The following is an 18,532-nucleotide window of genomic DNA, read 5'->3' as shown; positions in this document are numbered from 1 at the left end:
GGTGAGTCAGAGCCCCAACAGTCAGATTCAGGTTCCCGGGATTTTCCTAATCGCCTATGCCGAATGCCGGAATGGTTCCTTTGAAAGGGCACGAACTTGTTTAACCTGCAAGGACCTGATCGTCGACGCACATTAAACCAAAATATTCCTTCCTTGCTCCTTTCCTTCCTTCCTTCCTTCCTTCCTTCAGCACACTGGTGCGGTTCCGAGATGATTATGCAGCTGCACATGCACACTAGCAAAAGTCGTAAAAGAAGGAAGATGAGAGTTTAATAGAAAAAGACGTAGAACACCACCAAATTTGAGGCGAGGAGCATTCGATTTTTTACTGAACGTATTATTGGATCTTTGGTGATATGGATGCCCCTGTGGGTTGCTGAAAACAGCCACGATTTTGTATTTAGTATTATCATGAACTCTGAACAACGACCGTAGAAATTACCTAAAACGTGAAATATATTATCATATGAAATGATCAGCCGTTAGACCTACTGAAAAACCTCTTTCTTTCAACAATACCCATACAAAGTGATCGGTATACTTCTGAAACTCGAGGACGTAGTCTTGTTGTCTAAGTGAGGAAACACTGTCCCGAAACCTCCTAGCGTACAATTAGCCACATTAAGCCCGAAAAAAAAAAAATCAAGGACACTTCTCTCACGTAGCTACATAAAGAGGATTTTCTCGATGGCGCTGAGACGGCTGTAGATTCAAGTATCTCTTTCGCAGCAACGATCTTCGATAGGACGACGATTAATTAAAAAATCTCAAGAGCTTGTAAAATTCTTTATTCTACCAGCACAAGTGTTCATAATCTCTCATCTCATTAAACGCTGGCGATCCAATTAGTCCTTGTAAAGGGGTCCCCCCCCCCCCCCCCCATCTGCTTTCTACAATGAATACTCGCTAAGTCAGCACGCTTATGAAATACCACTCTGTAAGAGTTTCGTATATTTTTAATTGGCTTTTGAATCAACTTCAATACAAGCTCTTCTATCCCTTGAGAAATAAGGTATCAGCGCACTCAGAAAGATACACATTAGTACTACTGGTAATTTATAATTTATCAACGTAGCGGAGGTCTTGTGTAAGTGTCACAAGCAGTCTGGTTAGAGTAAGGCAACGTGCACACGTAGCCTACACAAATCATTTACGCCGAGAAAAAAAAGCAAACTCAATATTCTCACACTGCTAAATTTCTCATGCCTCACGTACCTGTGTGTGAAAACTGCACTGCGCTGCAGCGATTATTTTTAACTACATTATGCGATCAAAAGTATCCGGACACCTGGCTGAAAATGGCTTACAAGTTGGTGGCGCCCTCCATCGGTAATACTGGAAATCAATATGGTGTCGGCCCATTCTTAGCCATGATGACAGCTTCCACTCTCGTAAGCATACGTTCAGTCAGGTGCTGGAAGGTTTCTTGGGGAATGGCAGCCCATTCTCCACGGAGTGCTGTACTGAGGTGAGGTATCGATGTGGGTCGGTGAGGCCTGGCACGAAGTCGGCGTTGCAAAACATCCCAAACGTGTTTTAAACGATTCAGATCAGGATTCTGTGCAGTCCAGTCCATTACAGGGATGTTATTGTCGTGTAACCACTCCGCCACAGGCCGTGCATTATGAACAGGTGCTCGATCGTGTTGAAAGATGCAATCGCCATCCCCGAATAGCTGTTCAACAAATGGGAACCAAGAAGGTGCTTAAAACATCAGTTTAGGCCTGTGCTGTGATAGTGCCACGCAAAACAACAAGGGGTGCAAGCCCCCTCCATGAAAAACACGACCACACCATAACACCACCGCCTTCGAAATTTACTGTTGGCACACACGCCGGCAGATGGCGTTCACCGGGCATTCGCCATACCCACACTCTGCCATCGGATCTCCATATTGTCTACCGTGATTTGTCACTCCACACAACGTTTTTCCACGGTTCAATCGTCCAATGTTTACGCTCCTTATACCAAGCGAGTCGTCGTTTGACATTTACTGGCGTGATGTGTAGCTTATGAGCAGTCGTTCGACCATGAAATCCAAGTTTTCTCACGTCCCGCCTACCTGCCATAGTACTTACAGTGGATCCTGATGCAGTTTGGAATACCTGTGTGATGGTCTGGATAGATGTCTGCCTATTACACATTACGACCCTCTTCAACCGTCGGCGGTCTCTGTCAGTCAACAGACGAGGTCGGCCTGTACGCTTTTGTACTGTACGTGTCCCTTCGCGTTTCCACTTCACTATCACATCGGAAACAGTGGACCTAGGGATGTTTAAGAGTGTGGAAATCTCGCGTACAGACGTATGACAAGTGACACCCAATCACCTGACCACGTTCGAAGTCTCAGTTCCACGGAGTGCCCCATTCTGCTCTCTCACGATGTCTAATGACTACTAAAGTCGCTGATATGGACTATCTGGCAGTAGGTTGCAGCACAATGTACCTAATATGATAAACATATGTTTTCGGGGGCGTCCAGATACTTTTGATCACATAGTGTATGATTAGTTTTTCCTCTATTTCTGCTACTTTTGTATTTTGGAGTGTGAAATATTCATTTAAATAAGCATGCATGTAATAATTCTAATTCGAAAGAAATCTGCGTTACAGATGTGAAAATTACCGAGCCATAAACTTTATATGTCATGGTTGCAGAATACTAACACGATTTTTTTTTTTTTTTACAGGAGAATGGAGAAACTGGTAGAAGCCGAACCTGGGGAAGATCAGTTTGGATCCCGCAGAAATATAGAAACACGTGAGGCAATACTGACCTTACGACTTATCTTAGAAGATAAGTTAAGGAAAGGCTAACCTACGTTTGTAGCATTAGACTTAGAGAAAGCTTCTGACAATGTTAAGTGGGAGATACTCTTCAAAATCTTGGAGGTAGCAGGGATGAGTTACAAGGAGTGAAAGGTTATTTATAACTTGTCCAGAAACCGGATGACAGTTATAAGAGTCGAGGCGCACGAAAGGGAAGCAGTGGTTGGGAAGAGTGTGGGACAGGGTTGTAGCTTATCTCTGATGTTATTCAATCTGTACGTTGAGCAAGCAACAAAGGCAGCCAAGGAGATATTTGGAAACGGAGTTAAAGTTCAGGGAGAAGAAATAAAAGCTTTGAGATTTGCGTACGACATTGTAATTCCTCAGAGACAGCGAAGGACTTGGAAGAGCGGTTGAACGAAATGGACAGAAATTTGACAGGTGGGTAAAGATGAACATAAAAAAAAAGGAAAATGAATGTAGTGATATTAAATCAGGCGATGCTGAAGGAATTAATGTAGGGAACATGACACTACAGCAATAGAGCAGTTCTACTATTTGGGCAGTAAAATACCCGATGATGGCCGAAGTAGAGAGGATATAAAATGTAGACTCGTAATGGTGTGTTTCTGAAGAAGAGCAATCTGCTAACATCGAATGTAGATTTGTTAGGAAGTCTTTTCTGAAAGTATCTGTGTGAAACGTAGCCATGTATGGAAATGAAACATAAAACGATAAACAGTTAAGATTAAATATGTTTGGAAGCTTTTGAAATGCAGTGCTGCAGAAGAATGCTGAAAATTAGATGGGTAGATCACGTAACTAATGAGGAGGTACTCAGTAGAATTGGGGAGAAAAGAAATTTGTGGCACAACCAAACTAAAAGAAGAGTTTGGGTGATAGGACACATTCTGAGATATCAAAGGGATCACGAGTTTAGTGTTGGCGGGAAATGTGGAGTATAAAAATCGTAGCGGGAGACCTAGAAATGAATACAGAAAGCATATAAGAAAGATTTAAGTTGCAGTAGTTATTTGGAGATGAAGAGCCTTGCACAGGATATACCACTGCAACAACAAACCATGCACAGTGACGAAAAGACTATGGAAGCAATTCGGTGTGAATGAACAGCACACGTACAAAAATTCCGACGGACGTCATAAATGTTGCGCAATACTTTAAAAATCAAATAAATAACCTGAAACGTTTCTAGCATGTCAGGAGTAATACTAAATCAATGTGTTGAATGTCAGTTCAATAACTTTAACCATTTTCGAAATTTGGACATTTTTCTGTAAAAATCATTGGCGCAACAGAAAAGGGCTAGAAACTTAAAAATTTATATTTAGGTTTCTTTTTCATAATTATTTAATAGAAACAGTATTCTGGATCTCACAAATTAAAATTTTTGTTGAAATTCATGATTTTCTGGTTTTCGTCTTAGAAATTAAGGAAGCAAGATAGATTAAGTAGGCGAATAAATAAGGCTAGGATGTTTAAATTTAAGTAGAAGGGAGATCCGCTATAATCAAATATGTGAGAAGTTTCAATTGAATAACTATAAAACTATAGCGATAGCGTATCTCCAAAGGGCAAGTTCAGAGCTCGTCTACTGCGTGTAGTGTAATTAAATTAATTCTCTCGACCAAAATATTTGACTTAGCCACGTCAGACTTTTATTATGATTACTTACCTGTGTGCTGATTGCACATTTAAATTGAGAGCTTCATCGGCCATCACCAAAGGAAGCGATGATTTATTCAATAACTTGAAGTGGTGCATTACTAGCCCAGCGGCTAGTGGGAGAGCAATTTTGATCAGACATTCCCTTAGCCGTCCGCACCGCGGCTTTATATATAAGAACGCTGCGCGAGAGAAGAAAGGCCCTAGTTCTCTCCAGACGCTGATTAGCGCACCATCTGTGTCGCGAGTCGCGTCGCGTCGGTATCATTGCTATAAACAGCCTCGGATGCCGTAGTAAGTTACTCGGGATACGCGTAACCATGAAATCGTTTTCGAGTGAAGTGTTAATTTTGGGATGACTTGAATGATCTATCTTCAGTTTGCGTACATCGTATTTTCACGTGCCGCCGCGGGACAAACATTCTACCATTATTTAGCGTGGCGTTTGATGAACATTATCATCAAATTATGGCGAGCATTCAGTTAAACATTTAATTTGGACAGTTATAGTTGCATCAGCGCAGTGTGGATTCTGTTTTGGTCTGTGACTTTCAGAATATAATGAACATTTTAGACAGAATCGTTTTTGATTGTGAATCCCAGACAATCTCCTAATTCCTCAGAGCTATAAGCTGTAGCTATAAGTGTATTTCTCAGATGAAGTGGGCACTAGGAATTCTATTTACAGGCTTCACGTTTTGCTAATCACTTTCTGATTGCCAATATTGTAGTTAGAGAGCCAGTGTTGAGTACAGGTAACAACAGCATTAAATAAATAAGAGGAACATTTAAGTAACAATAATTCCACCCGCCGCCCCACATATGGTGCATCGGCCGGGAAACACAAAACATTTTATATAACATCATAAATATCCACCCGCCGCCCCGCCGCCCCACAACTTCATTCGCGTTCTTGGGGCCCTTTCCTTCACTATGTGTGAGTCTTTTATCTTAAATTTATTTATTATTTATTTATTTAATTATTGCAGTTGGCACTAGACACGACAATGATTAAGAAAGAAAGAAAGAAAGAAAGAAGATACAGATTCAACGTCCCGTCGACGACAACGTCATTCCTGACGGTGTGGAAAAGAAGGGAGACCGTGTGGCAGGTAGTCTGCATCTTGGGCGCGTAACTACGGATGTCGACAAGCTTACCGTTTCACATCGTATCATTTGACGACCAGGGGTATATTCTCCAAGAATACAATGCATGCATCGCATCCTCTATAAAATGTATCCGTCGTTAAGTCATAAATATTCGTTTTAAGTCCACTCGTAATAGCGGAATCCTAATACACTATGTATTTCACAGTAGTTTTTTGCTTTTCTTTTAACCAATAGCTAGTCTCTGTGCTGCTTACAGATGGTGCGCCAGCTTGGGTACTTCTTTGTAACAGTTCTTTACAATTATAAGCTACGCGCCGTGGTAGTCTCGCTCTCGACTCCCATTTAGCCGCTTGTGACGTCACACCAAGCTTGCGTGGAACATGGGTAGATGCATGCAATAGGGGGACTTTCTCTTCTGCTATCCTGAATTCAACGTGCATCATCACTGATTTTAGTCACGGATGAATGCATCATGTTTAACGTATCTCAACAATATTTTGGACAGAAATTTCGCAAAATGAGTGACTGTAATAGTGATGTTGTAGTAAGAGTTCGTATTAAATCATTCCACTCACTGCCATTGTGCCACTGTGCATTTAAAAAGCTGTACCATCTTGTGATGGTAGCATATTGCGCATTACTTTTGTTGAAGTTTACCCTTACTATCCATCCCTTTACTGAATCGACTAAGACACAACAAGATCTTTCTAACGCAGAAAAAATGCGCTCTTTTTCAGTGTTGCTGGAAAGAAGAACGTCTGAAGTGACCCTTTTGCAATATTTGCACCTGAACTTGGCTCAGTTTCTGCTGTTTTATATTTGGCTGCATGTTTCTGGTTGAGTATGATTCACAATAAGAGCTTAGTCAGGAAGATGTAGTGCCCCAGGTATGTTAAATATGTATGTCAAATTGAAGTTCTTTTACGTTTTTCCTTCGAGAGATTTCTTCCTACAAAGAAGGCCAAAAAATTTGAATGTTTTTCTCTGCACGTTTTTTGGGGTACTTTGATGCATTATAGTCGCTCAGGCAGTGTTTTACACGGTGCCACACCGTGTTTTTCTGATTCACGGTCAAAAGTTGTATAGGATCTGAAAACAAGAGGTTCCTAGTTGTTATTCGTCTGCATTAAGAAAGGTTTATAACTTTGGGGTTTGCTTTCTTTCACCACACCCTTGTCGAAGAACTTCTCAAATATAGGACAATATTGGGTATTACGAGCTCAAATTTTGCACGAGTTCATCTTTATGGTATATCTGTACCCAGGCTAAATCTGAACAAAATCGGAAATGGAAGAGCAGGACACTTTTGAGAAATGTGACCCTATTGGATAAATCAGCTATTGGACATAAAAAAAGGAACAACAATTCAGCTGACTACCCGGAAGACCACCATTAATCAACTATGCCAAGAAAACCTGAGGCACAACACCTTTTGTATAAATTAATATAACATGTATTTGAGATTAGATTAGATTAATTATTCATTCCATAGACCTATAAAAGAGGGAATCCTCCTGGGTGTGGAACATGTCAGATAAACACATTACAAAAATGTGTTTAGAAAAACTTGAGTTTCATTAATTTTAATGAACATCAGTCAAACAGTAAAATTATGTACATGAATTAAATTTAAACTTTTAATATTAACAGGTTTAATACTTACATCTGATTTCATTAAATCCATCATTCAGACATTTGATAGTTTCTTGGCCATTACAACCAAGCATTGTCAAAAATTAAAGTGAATTATTCATTTCAGTGATCCTCCGTTAAGAACAGTCAGATTATGTAGAAGATTTAACTTTCCATACATCCATCAGTCACACAGTAGGTAGGTACGTGGCTGTTAGAACTAAGTATTGTCAAAAATTAAAGTATAATAAATGTTCATTAAAATGGTCTACAGCACTTGTTGAGAAACTCATGGATGGAATAGACGGAGTTGGCCACCAAAAATTCTTTTAAATATATTTAAATTGTGCCTTGTCTGAAACTAAACTCTTGATGGTTGCTGGTAACTTATTGAAAATAAGCGTTGCTGAATACTGGGCTCCTTTCTGGACAAGAGTAAGTGATTTTAAATCTCTATGTATATTATTCTTATTCCTAGTATTGACACTGAGGCAGACAGCGCAAGAATTCTGCCGTCGTCTTGTGACGCATGAGGGCCACGAAAAAGAAATGATACATTAGACCGCGGCCAACGACGCACCGTCATTTCTTGTTCGCCCCCACACGTGAACAGATTTAGAAGAAAAGTGGTTAATACTGCATGAAGTACGCTACGTTGTACACTTAACATTGCTTTGCTGTGTATGTGTTTCTGGCATGTTGGGACGATTCGTCACAGCTATTCCTTTTGTTGGCTGAATACCGGTTACGAGTCTTTTCTTATCCCAGGGTTCGAACCGGATACCGTAGCATCTTACGATAGCGATCTAGGTTAATGAGGCAGTACTCTGCGGCTAATGTTCTCGTTATAACCATGCAGGGTACATAGATGACGAAAATCGATGCTGTATCCGTGCGCTGTACTCGGGGGTCACTTTCGTCAAAAGAGTAGGATGTCGTGCCACAGGATTCGACCAGTGAGTGTCCCTCGGTGATACAAGCCTTGACGCCCGTCAGTTTCCCAGTGAAAGGCGAGGCGCGGCCGCTGATGACGGGATGGCCCTGCTTCCGGTTCTGGTGCGGTCACTGTGGTTTAGGCGCCTCCCCGACACCAGATCCATTAGCGACGCAGAGGCCGACAGCCAGTCAATAACGTGTATGCGCGGCCGCCGTCAACGAGAATGAACTTCCCGGCGGGATGAAAATAGCGTCACGGCTCGTCACGTCGTGTACAGCGACTAATCCCAGGTTTAATTGTCCCCCCAGCAACTTGGATGCATTTCACTCTACATTTCATTAATGATGTACGAAGTGCGACAATAAAGTAATGAGACTTACGTAAAAAAAAAAAAAATGTTGCTTACCGTTCTACATCTACATGATTACCCTGCAATCCACATTTAAGTGCTTGGTAGACGGTTCATCGAACCACAATCATACCATCTTTCTACCATTCCACTCCCGAACAGCGCGCGGGAAAAACGAACACCTAAACCTTTCGGTTCGAGCTCTGATTTCTCTTATTTTATTTTGGTGATCATTCCTACCTATGTAGGTTGCGCTCAACGAAATATTTTCGCATTCGTAAGAGAAAGTTGGTGACTGAAATTTCGTAAATAGATCTCGCCACGACGAAAAACGTCTTTGCTTTAATGACTTCCATCCCAACTCGCGTATCATATCTGCCACACTCTCTCCCCTATTACGTGATAATACAAAACGAGCTGCCCTTTTTTTTGCACCCTTTCGATGTCCTCCGTCAATTCCACCTGGTAAGGATCCCACACCGCGCAGCAATATTCTAATAGAGGACGAACGAGTGAAGTGTAAGCTGTCTCTTTAGTGGACTTGTTGCATCTTCTAAGTGTCCTGCCAATGAAACGCAAGCTTTGGCTCGCCTTCCCCACAATATTATCTATATGGTCTTTCCAACCGAAATTGTTCGTAATTTTAACACCCAGGTACTTAGTTGAATTGACAACCTCGAGAATTGTACTATTTATCGAGTAATCGAATTCCAACGGATTTCTTTTGGAACTCGTGTGGATCACCTCACACTTTTCGTTATTTAGCGTCAACTGCCACCTGCCACCCCATACAGCAATCTTTTCTAAATCGGTTTGCAACCGATACTGGTCTTCGGATGACCTTACTAGACGGTAAATTACAGCATCATCTGCGAACAATCTAAGAGAACTGCTCAGATTGTCACCCCGGTCATTTATATAGATCAGGAACAGCAGAGATCCCAGGACGCTTCCCTGGGGAACACCCGATATCACTTCAGTTTTACTCGATGATTTGCCGTCTATTACTACGAACTGCGACCTTCCTGACAGGAAATCACGAATCCAGTCGCACAACTGAGACGATACCCCATAGGCCCGCAGCTTGATTAGAAGTCGCTTGTGAGGAACGGTGTCAAAAGCTTTCCGGAAATCTAGAAATACGGAATCAACTTGAGATCCCCTGTCGATAGCGGCCATTACTTCGTGCGAATAAAGAGCTAGCTGCGTTGCACAAGAACGATGTTTCCTGAAACCATGCTGATTACGTATCCATAGATCGTTCCCTTCGAGGTGATTCATAATGTTGGAATACAGTATATGCTCCAAAACCCTACTGCAAACCGACGTCAATGATATAGGTCTGTAATTCGATGGATTACTACTACTAGCCTTCTTAAACACTGGTGCGACCTGCGCAATTTTCCAATTTGTATGTACAGATCTATCGGCGAGCGAGCGGTTGTATATGATTGCGAAGTAGGGAGCTATTGTATCAGCGTAATCTGAAAGGAACCTAATCGGTACACAATCTGGACCTGAAGACTTGCCCGTATCAAGCGATTTGAGTTGCTTCGCAACCCCTAAGGTATTTACTTCTAAGAAACTCATGCTAGCAGCTCTTCGTGTCAAGTTTAGTGTTATCTTGTTCAAAGTAGTTTCCTTCTGACTGTACACACTTTTTCCAGCGCTTCTGCCATTGATGGTAACATTTCTGGAACTCATCTTCCGTAATATCCTCCAAGACCCTCGTCACAGCTTTTTGGACATCTTTTGTTGTTTGAAAATGGTGTCCCTTGACCGCCGTTTTGAGTCTTGGAAATAGAAAAAAGTCGCACGGAGCGATATCTGGTGAATAAGGTGGCTGTGGTAGTACTGAAATTGCTGTACTGACAGAACAGTATGGGATGTCGCATTATCGTGATCCAGAATCCAATTACCAGCGTTGTTGGCATGGACACGAAGAACTCTTTTTACGACGTCTTTCTAAAATTTCTTTGCAGTACAATTGGTTAACTGTTTGTCCGGGAGGCACCCACTCTTTATGAACAATTCCCTTGGAATCAAAGAAGCACACAAGCATGCATTTCACTTTTGACTTTGACATGCGAGCTTTTTTCGGTCTGGGTGATCCCTTTGAGCACCATTGCGGACTTTGGCGTTTTGTCTCTGGATCGTACTGAAAAAACCAACTCTCATCACCAGTGATAACACGGCTCAATAATTCTGGACTGGTTTCCGTTTGCTCAAACAGATCGGCTGCCACATTTTTCCGTGTTTCTCGCTGTTGTGGTGCGAGATTTCTGGGGACCATTTTTGCACAAATCTCTCTCTTGCCAAGATCTTCAATTATTATTAGACGAACCGTTACTCGATTGATGTTCAGTTCTTCTGCAATCATTTTCACGGATAATCTTCGATCAGATCGTACGAGTTGACGCACCCTGGCCAAGGTGACATCCGTTCGTGAGGTTGATGGTCGTCCATTGCGATCTTCAACATTCGTTCTGCCTTCACTAAACATTATATGCCAACGAAAAACTTTAGCTCCTAACCTCCTCTCCAAAAACCTTCTGAAGCTTACCGTAAGTCGTTGTCGCGTTTTCACCCAATTTAACGCAAAAAGAAATGGCACACAGTTGCGCAATATTATGCTGTTCCATTTCCGTGACGAGAGACACAAACACGTGTTAACGTATTAGAGTACAACTCGCGACTGAGCAGCTGCATCGATGTGCCGCTTGGACTAGAATCAGCTTATATACCAAGGTCAAAGGTACTGTGCCTACACAGGCCTTCAGGGTTGCCACATCTTGCAAAGAAAATCAGTCTCATTACTTTATTGTCGCACCTCGTAAATGTAAACCTTCGCGTTCTAACGGTTGTTCAAGCGTTATTTGGGTGTTGCAAACGTGATTGCACAGTACAAACAACACCGCTGTTAGCTCTCGCGCTGGCTGCTCGAAACTGGCCAACGCATCAACGGAACTGAGGCGGACTAACAACGCGTGTTAACAAACGAGAGTTTGTATTTTACTTGCTGGCATTTCGAACTGGTTACCTGGCCAGTGTGGTACACCGTCGGTTTTACGCTCGAGAAACGTGAAGGGAAGATAATGGCGTAGACACCGGTACTCTCGCAAGTGTAGCACAGCAACATAGTACGTGTCTACATCAATATTATTCAGACGATATCACTTTGTTCGCAGAACAGTATGTATGAATCCACGATACCTCTAAACAAGCTACTGTCCATTTCAATTCTTAAGTCTGATATTTTCGTGAAAATGTAATGCAGTTTGCGTTCTTTACATTGTGTCATCTCGATCGTTCAAGACAACAATAGACAGCGTAGAGAGAACATTTTTTTCCTTACTGAACGGTGATTTACCTGAAGTGGCGGAGCACAATCGTTCACGCTGGTCGACCTTCGTGCAGGAGCGTCAGACCAGATAACCGGACGATGTCAGTTTGCCTACTAACCATTACAACAGCAACAGTATCAACAATGGTAAGATAGTGGAGTGTTCACAGTGTCAAACAGAAGCGCTATACGTCATAGATTCGACACTAGTCGAACAACAATCTATTTTTGTTGGTGTCAAAGTTTATCGGCGGGTGTATACGACCGAAAGTAAGGATGAATACCGCCGAATTTAAAGTAGCAGCTGGTTTTATGTCTGCAAAGTAATAAGGGAAACCAATACCGTAGACTGTTCATGATGTTAGTTTTCCCTTAAGTTTATTGAAAATTAAATGCCGCAGTGACAAAATACCCTTGATATAATGTTCACGGTACGAGAAATATTTCTTACTGATATTTGTGTGTGACTATCACTCTAAGAATTACAGTAAATTGTAACATAATAAAACGTTGTATGCGCCGCTACGTATTGATTAATCAACTTATTTTATCTCTTTGAGATGTATGTTTGTATGAAGGCGATTATCAACTGCCGTCCAAAGTGAAAATAGAGAAAAAAAATGTTCAAATGTGTGTGGAATCTTATGGGACTTACTGCTAAGGTCATTAGTCCCTAAGCTTACACACTATTTAACCTAAATTATCCTAAGGACGGACACACACACACACACACACACACACACACACACACACACACACACACACACACACACACCCGAGGGAGGACTCGAACCTCCGCCGAAACCAGCCACGGAAATAGAGAAAGAAGAAAAAAAAAGAGAGAAGAAAACATTTTGCTGTGGGATTGACTCCATAAATCTCAGCATGCTAGAGCCTGCGATCTCACACACTATATTGTGTTATTTCGCAGGATGCAAACATTTTAAGAGATAAGTGAATTAATCTAGGCGGCATATTCTGAAAGAAAGGTAAGTAGGATCGACGAGTTTAGGTAAGATGTCGGGCATTTTAAACCACATCACCATTCAGTCCGTTCTCCGACTGCTATCTCCAACAGTAACCCTGAGTTCGTTTTGCTTTCTTTGAAGTCCAGTACGACGTAAGCTATGAAGTTCTGCAAGGTTGATGTTTCCTTGTATTGTTCACAATATCGCACAAATTGCTGCCAAATAACTCATTTATCCACATCGCTAAGGCATGTGTATGGTTTTCACTTCCGTGCTTCTCCTTCGAGATAAATACGTACTTCTGTTCCTTTCATCTCAACTCCGCGTCCCTCTTGCTGTAATCTGCACACCACGACTTGCTCAGTTTTTACATTTTGCTTGTAAGCTCCATCGTCTTTCCGTCTGTACTATCCCTGCTTTCTCCTTATCACCAACAAATTTAATTTCCTGAATAGCAAGCTTCGACTGTCGTAGTAACGCGCGCTAGTATAACTGGAGCGTGCCTGTCTGTAATTAGTCATGCGACCGGCTGCTGCTGGGCATATGGTTCGCCTTGCTAAGCAGTTTTACTCCCTGTGCGTTTAAGCTGCACCAGCTCTTTTCTCAGCAATAGAGAGAAAGCTTTGCAACATATATATCTATATTCTGCAAGATACACGCAGGAGTAACCAATTATGCTCTTGGTACTTTAGCAATAAACCACACCACGATGCAGAACGCATCTCTGCCACTGTAGTTAGCATCTGTGACGCTTTCATGCTTGCTAAATGAAACGGTAACGAAACGCGCCGCTCTTCTTTGGATCTTTTCTATTTCCTCTGTCAGTCCTATCTGGTACGGATCCCACTCTGACGAGCAATACTTAAGTACTGGTCGAACGAGTGTTTTGTAAGCTACGATATTATGAGCTGATTGTGTTTACTAAGGATGCTTCCAAGGAATCTCTTGCATATGCCTCACCTGTTGTTAGTTTTATGTTGTCGTTCCTCTTTAGATCACTTCCTACATATGGACGCGACCTCTTTCACTGTTTGTTAGCAGCTATTGTGTAATAATACAATAGTGGGTGGTTGTGGCTATTTAGGCGCAATACATTACATTTGTTGTCTTATGCATCAGGTAATTTATACATATTTTCCACAGTAATGGACCTGCGTCACTCTCTAGACGTGGGAGAATGACACGTCGCTTTCTCTTTGCTACAAACTGTTCGATACAGTAACACAGTCTGTCCGATGTTTCGTACACTCGTATTGTTGTTCACTAGACGGCACCGCGGAACTGCATCAAACGCTTTCTGGAAGTCAAGGAACACGGCATCAATTTGGGCGTCAGTATTTACTATCTCCTGTATCTCGCCCACAAACAGAGCGAGCCGGGTTTCAGCAGGGTCGTTGTTTTCGGAACCCTCTTGATTTCTACAGATGAGTTTTTGGTCAACATATACCAGGTGTACACGTATGAAACCGGAATTTGGTTGCAATAATTACACGTCTCTTGTTTGAAACTAATAAACAATATTTTATTCAAAATAGTCTCCACTGCTATTTATATATTTCTCCCACCTCTTCGACAGGCTATGAATGCCACGCCAAAGAAAACAGTTCTTCTTCTGAAGCTAACCCATCAGCGAGCCATTTTCCGCACATTTTCATACAAACTGAGGCGTTGTTCAGCGACAGCATGTCCCAGTGATGCAAGCAGATGATAATCGGACGGAGCCAAGTCTGGAGAATAAGCCGCATATTCTAGTACACTGCTGGCCATTAAAGTTGCTACACCAAGAAGAAATGCAGATGATAAACGGGTATTCATTGGACAAATATATTATGCTAGAACTGACATGTGATTACATTTTCACGCAATTTGGGTGCATACATCCTGAGAAATAAGTACCCAGGACAACCACCTCTGGCCGTAATAACGGCCTCGATACGCCTGGGCATTGAGTCAAACAGAGCTTGGATGGCGTGTACAGGTACAGCTGCCCATGCAGCTTCAACACGAAACCACAGTTCATCAAGAGTAGTGACTGGCATATTGTGACGAGCCAGTTGCTCGGCCACCATTGACCAGACGTTTTTAGTTGGTGAGAGATCTGGAGAATGTGCTGGCCAGGGCAGCAGTCGAACATTTTCTGTGTCCAGAAAGGCCCGTACAGGACCTGCAACATGCGGTCGTGCATTATCCTGTTGAAATGTAGGGTTTCGCAGGGATCGAATGAAGGGTAGAGCCACGGGTCGTAACACATCTGAAATGTAACGCCCACTTTAAAGAGTGCCGTCAGTGCGAACAAGAGGTGACCGAGTCGTGTAACCAATGGCACCCCATACCTCACGCCCGGTGATACGCCAGTATGGCGATGACGAATACAGGATTCCAATGTGCCTTGACCGCGATGTCGCCAAACACGGATGCGACCATCATGATGCTGTAAACAGAACCTGGATTCATCCGAAAAAATGACGTTTTGCCATTCGTGCACCCAGGTTCGTCGTTGAGTACACCATCGCAGGCGCTCCTGTCTGCGATGCAGCGTCAAGGGTAACCGCAGCCATGGTCTCCGAGCTGATCGTCCATGCTGCTGCAAACGTCGTCGAACTGTTCGTGCATATGGTTGTTGTCTTTCAAACGTCCCCGTCTCTTGACTCAGGGATCGAGACGTGGCTCCACGATCCGTTACAGCCATGCGGATAAGATACCCGTCATCTCGACTGCTAGTGATACGAGGCCGTTAGGATCCACCACGGCGTTCCGTATAACCTTCCTGAACCCACTGATTCCATATTCTGCTAACAGTCATTGGATCTCGACCAAAGCGAGCAGCAATAGCGCGATAGGCTACAATCCGACTTTTACCGAAGTCGGAAACGTGATGGTACGCATTTCTCCCCGTTACACGAGGCATCACAACAACGTTTCACCAGGCGACGCCGGTCAACTGCTGTTTGTGTATGAGAAATCGGTTGGAAACTTTCCTCATGTCAGCACGTTGTAGGTGTCGACACCGGCGCCAAACTTGTGTGAATACTCTGAAAAGCTAATCATTCGCATATCACAGCATCTTCTTCCTGTCGGTTAAATTTCGCGTCTGTAGCACGTCATCTTTGTGGTGCAGCAATTTTAATGGCCAGTAGTGTATTTCCTAAGTGAACGCCTCGATCATTTCCCTGACGCCTTTTTCTGTGTGTGATGGGACATTATCATGAAGCAATATGACTGTTGCGCCGGCCGGGGTGGCCGAGCGGTTCTAGGCGCTACAGTCTGGGTCTGCGCGACCACTACAGTCGCAGGTTCGAATCCTGCCTCGGGCGTGGACGTGTGTGATGTCCGTAGGTTAGTTAGGTTTAAGTGATTCTAAGTTCTAAACGACTGATGACCTCAGAAGTCCCATAGTGCTCAGAGCCATTTGGACCATTATGACTGTTGCCTTTTTCCATATTCCGGTCGTTTTTCACGTAATGCTTGATTTAAATCGATCATTTGCTGTTGGTAGCGATCATTGTTAACGGTTTCAACGGGTTTTAGCAGCTCATAATAGATGACAGCCTTCTGATCCCAACAAATATTGAGCATCGTCATCTTTCCAAAGCGATTTGGTCTTGCAGTGGATGTCGATGGTTTGCCTGGATTCACCCACGATTTACGACGCTTAGGCTTGTCTAAATATATTCATTTTTATCATCTGTCACTATTCGATGGAGAAACGACTTTCTTTTGTATCTGGCGACAGCACTTCACAACGCCGGACGAAGTGGCCGACCGGTTCTAGGCGCTTCAGTCCGGAACCGCGCGACTGCTACGGTCGCAGGTTCGAATCCTGCCTCGGGCATGGACGTGTGTGATGTCCTTAGGTTAGTTAGGTTTAAGTAGTTCTAAGTTCTAGGGGACTGATGACCTCAGAAGTTAAGTCCCATAGTGCTAAGAGCCATTTTTGAGCATTTCAAAACTGGTCTTTCTATTTGCTTGCTATCTTTTTTTCAGTTCATGCGGAACCCATTTTCCCCTTTTCTGCACCTTTCCCATAGCTTTCAGCCGAAGATAAACGGCTTCCTGTGTCACATTCAATTGTTACGTGAGTTCCTATTGAGTGAGCACCATCTTCATCCAATAAGGCCTGCAATTCGTTGTCTTCGAACTTTTTCGATGTTTTCCACGCTCGTCGTTTCTCGCGTCAAAATCAACACTTTTGAAATTTTTTTGACCACTCGAAACAGTGTTTTCCCAAGAGCGTGTTCGCCGAAAGCTTCGACAAGCGTTCGATGCAATTCTGCAGCAGTTTTCTCCAGATGATAACAGAAAACCAATGCTGTCCGCAAGTCGTAGTGCGCAGGCACAAAACTCTACGTGTTTACGGGTTTGAAGCAGATACCGATGTATGGAACTTTGATTACTGTGTGTTGACATTCGTCGTCAGCCGTTACAGGATGCAGATGGCGCTGCGGACGCGGTCTCAGGGGCCCCAAACTGGCGGCTAGCACAGTCTACGGGGGAAACTCCAGTTTCATACTTCTACATCTGGCAGATACGTAAACAGTTCTATTAGTGATAGCTGTGTTGGAAGCAGAGCGCTCTGGTAACCACAGTGAATTGAATAGTTCAGCATATCGCGTGGCTAGAGTGTCGTCACAGCACGTACTGACCGTCGGTGTGAGAGTCGAATACAATTGACAAGACGCGCGATGTCAAAGAAATTAATTGTGGCCAGATCGTGGGGACAGAATGAACGAAGTTTCGCAGCCACAGAACTGTTTTTTTCGTACCGTTATTACTTGGATACTGCCGTGGCATTATGACTGACTGACAGTTCGACGTCGACTATCACATTGTAACAATGGATAGACAGGTAACCGTGCACAAAATCAATCTCCATCACAATAACTGTTATTACTCCACAAAACGAACTAAGGACAGGCAGTAACGGGAACTAAATTTGTCACGTGACTTTAGAGCCACGTTCCAAGCCACAGCAGTGCGCGAGGTTATCTCGCAGTTCAAGCACCGAGTGTGATCCCTGAAAACGCTTTTGCGGGAAATTGACACCGTTTGCGGTTTACGATATTAAGTTTACTGACAATCTGGAGGAGGAGGAGGAGGAGGAGGAGGAAAGAGCGACAGTATTGATGGAAAATATTACCGAACGTGCAAGTAAAATGTTAAAGTCCAGCAAGAAGACGCCAGGAGAGAGGCAGTTCTGAGGTGGGAGGAATTCAACAATTTAATCTAAACGAAGAAACAGCAGATTGCATACAAAAAAATATTCCAGTGGACAGGCGGCAATTTCTGCAATATTATGAACAATATGAAAATACACAATTCGCAGTTTTTGTAGCACCGAACTGAATGTTGCAGTTAGTAAGACAACAGAAAAACTGCTCTGTGCATACTCCGTCTACAGGCCACAAGTGGCTCATAGGGCCCATCCGACCGCCGTGTCGTCCTCAGAGGGGGATTCGGATAGGAGGGGCGTGGGGTCAGCACACCGCTCTCCCGGTCGTTATGATGGTATTCTTGACCGGAGCAGCCACTATTCGGTCGAGTAGCTCCTCAATTGGCATCACGAGGCTGAGTGCACTCCGAAAAATGGCAACAGCACATGGCGGCCTGGATGGTCACCCATCCAAGTGCCAACCACGCCCGACAGCGCTTAACTTCGGTGATCTCACGGGAACCGGTGTATCCACTGTGGCAAGGCCGTTGCCCTGCTCTGTGCAGATGATTAGATTTTACAAGGTGCCAGG

The 18,532-nt window shown here is 43.3% G+C and overlaps 1 protein-coding gene and 1 pseudogene across 2 annotated transcripts in view; both read right to left on the bottom strand.

Moving 5' to 3' along the window:
• Positions 1–18,532, bottom strand: part of LOC126473532 (protein FAM135A) — a 572,632-nt gene that overhangs the window by 503,906 nt on the left and 50,194 nt on the right. The window lies entirely within an intron of this gene.
• Positions 18,376–18,493, bottom strand: LOC126475869 (5S ribosomal RNA; annotated as a pseudogene).

This window comes from Schistocerca serialis, chromosome 4, assembly GCF_023864345.2.
Source record: "Schistocerca serialis cubense isolate TAMUIC-IGC-003099 chromosome 4, iqSchSeri2.2, whole genome shotgun sequence".
Taxonomy (NCBI): Eukaryota; Metazoa; Arthropoda; class Insecta; order Orthoptera; family Acrididae; genus Schistocerca; species Schistocerca serialis.
The sequence above is the reverse complement of the archived record's forward strand: the minus strand, read 5'-3'. Positions and strand labels throughout refer to the sequence as shown.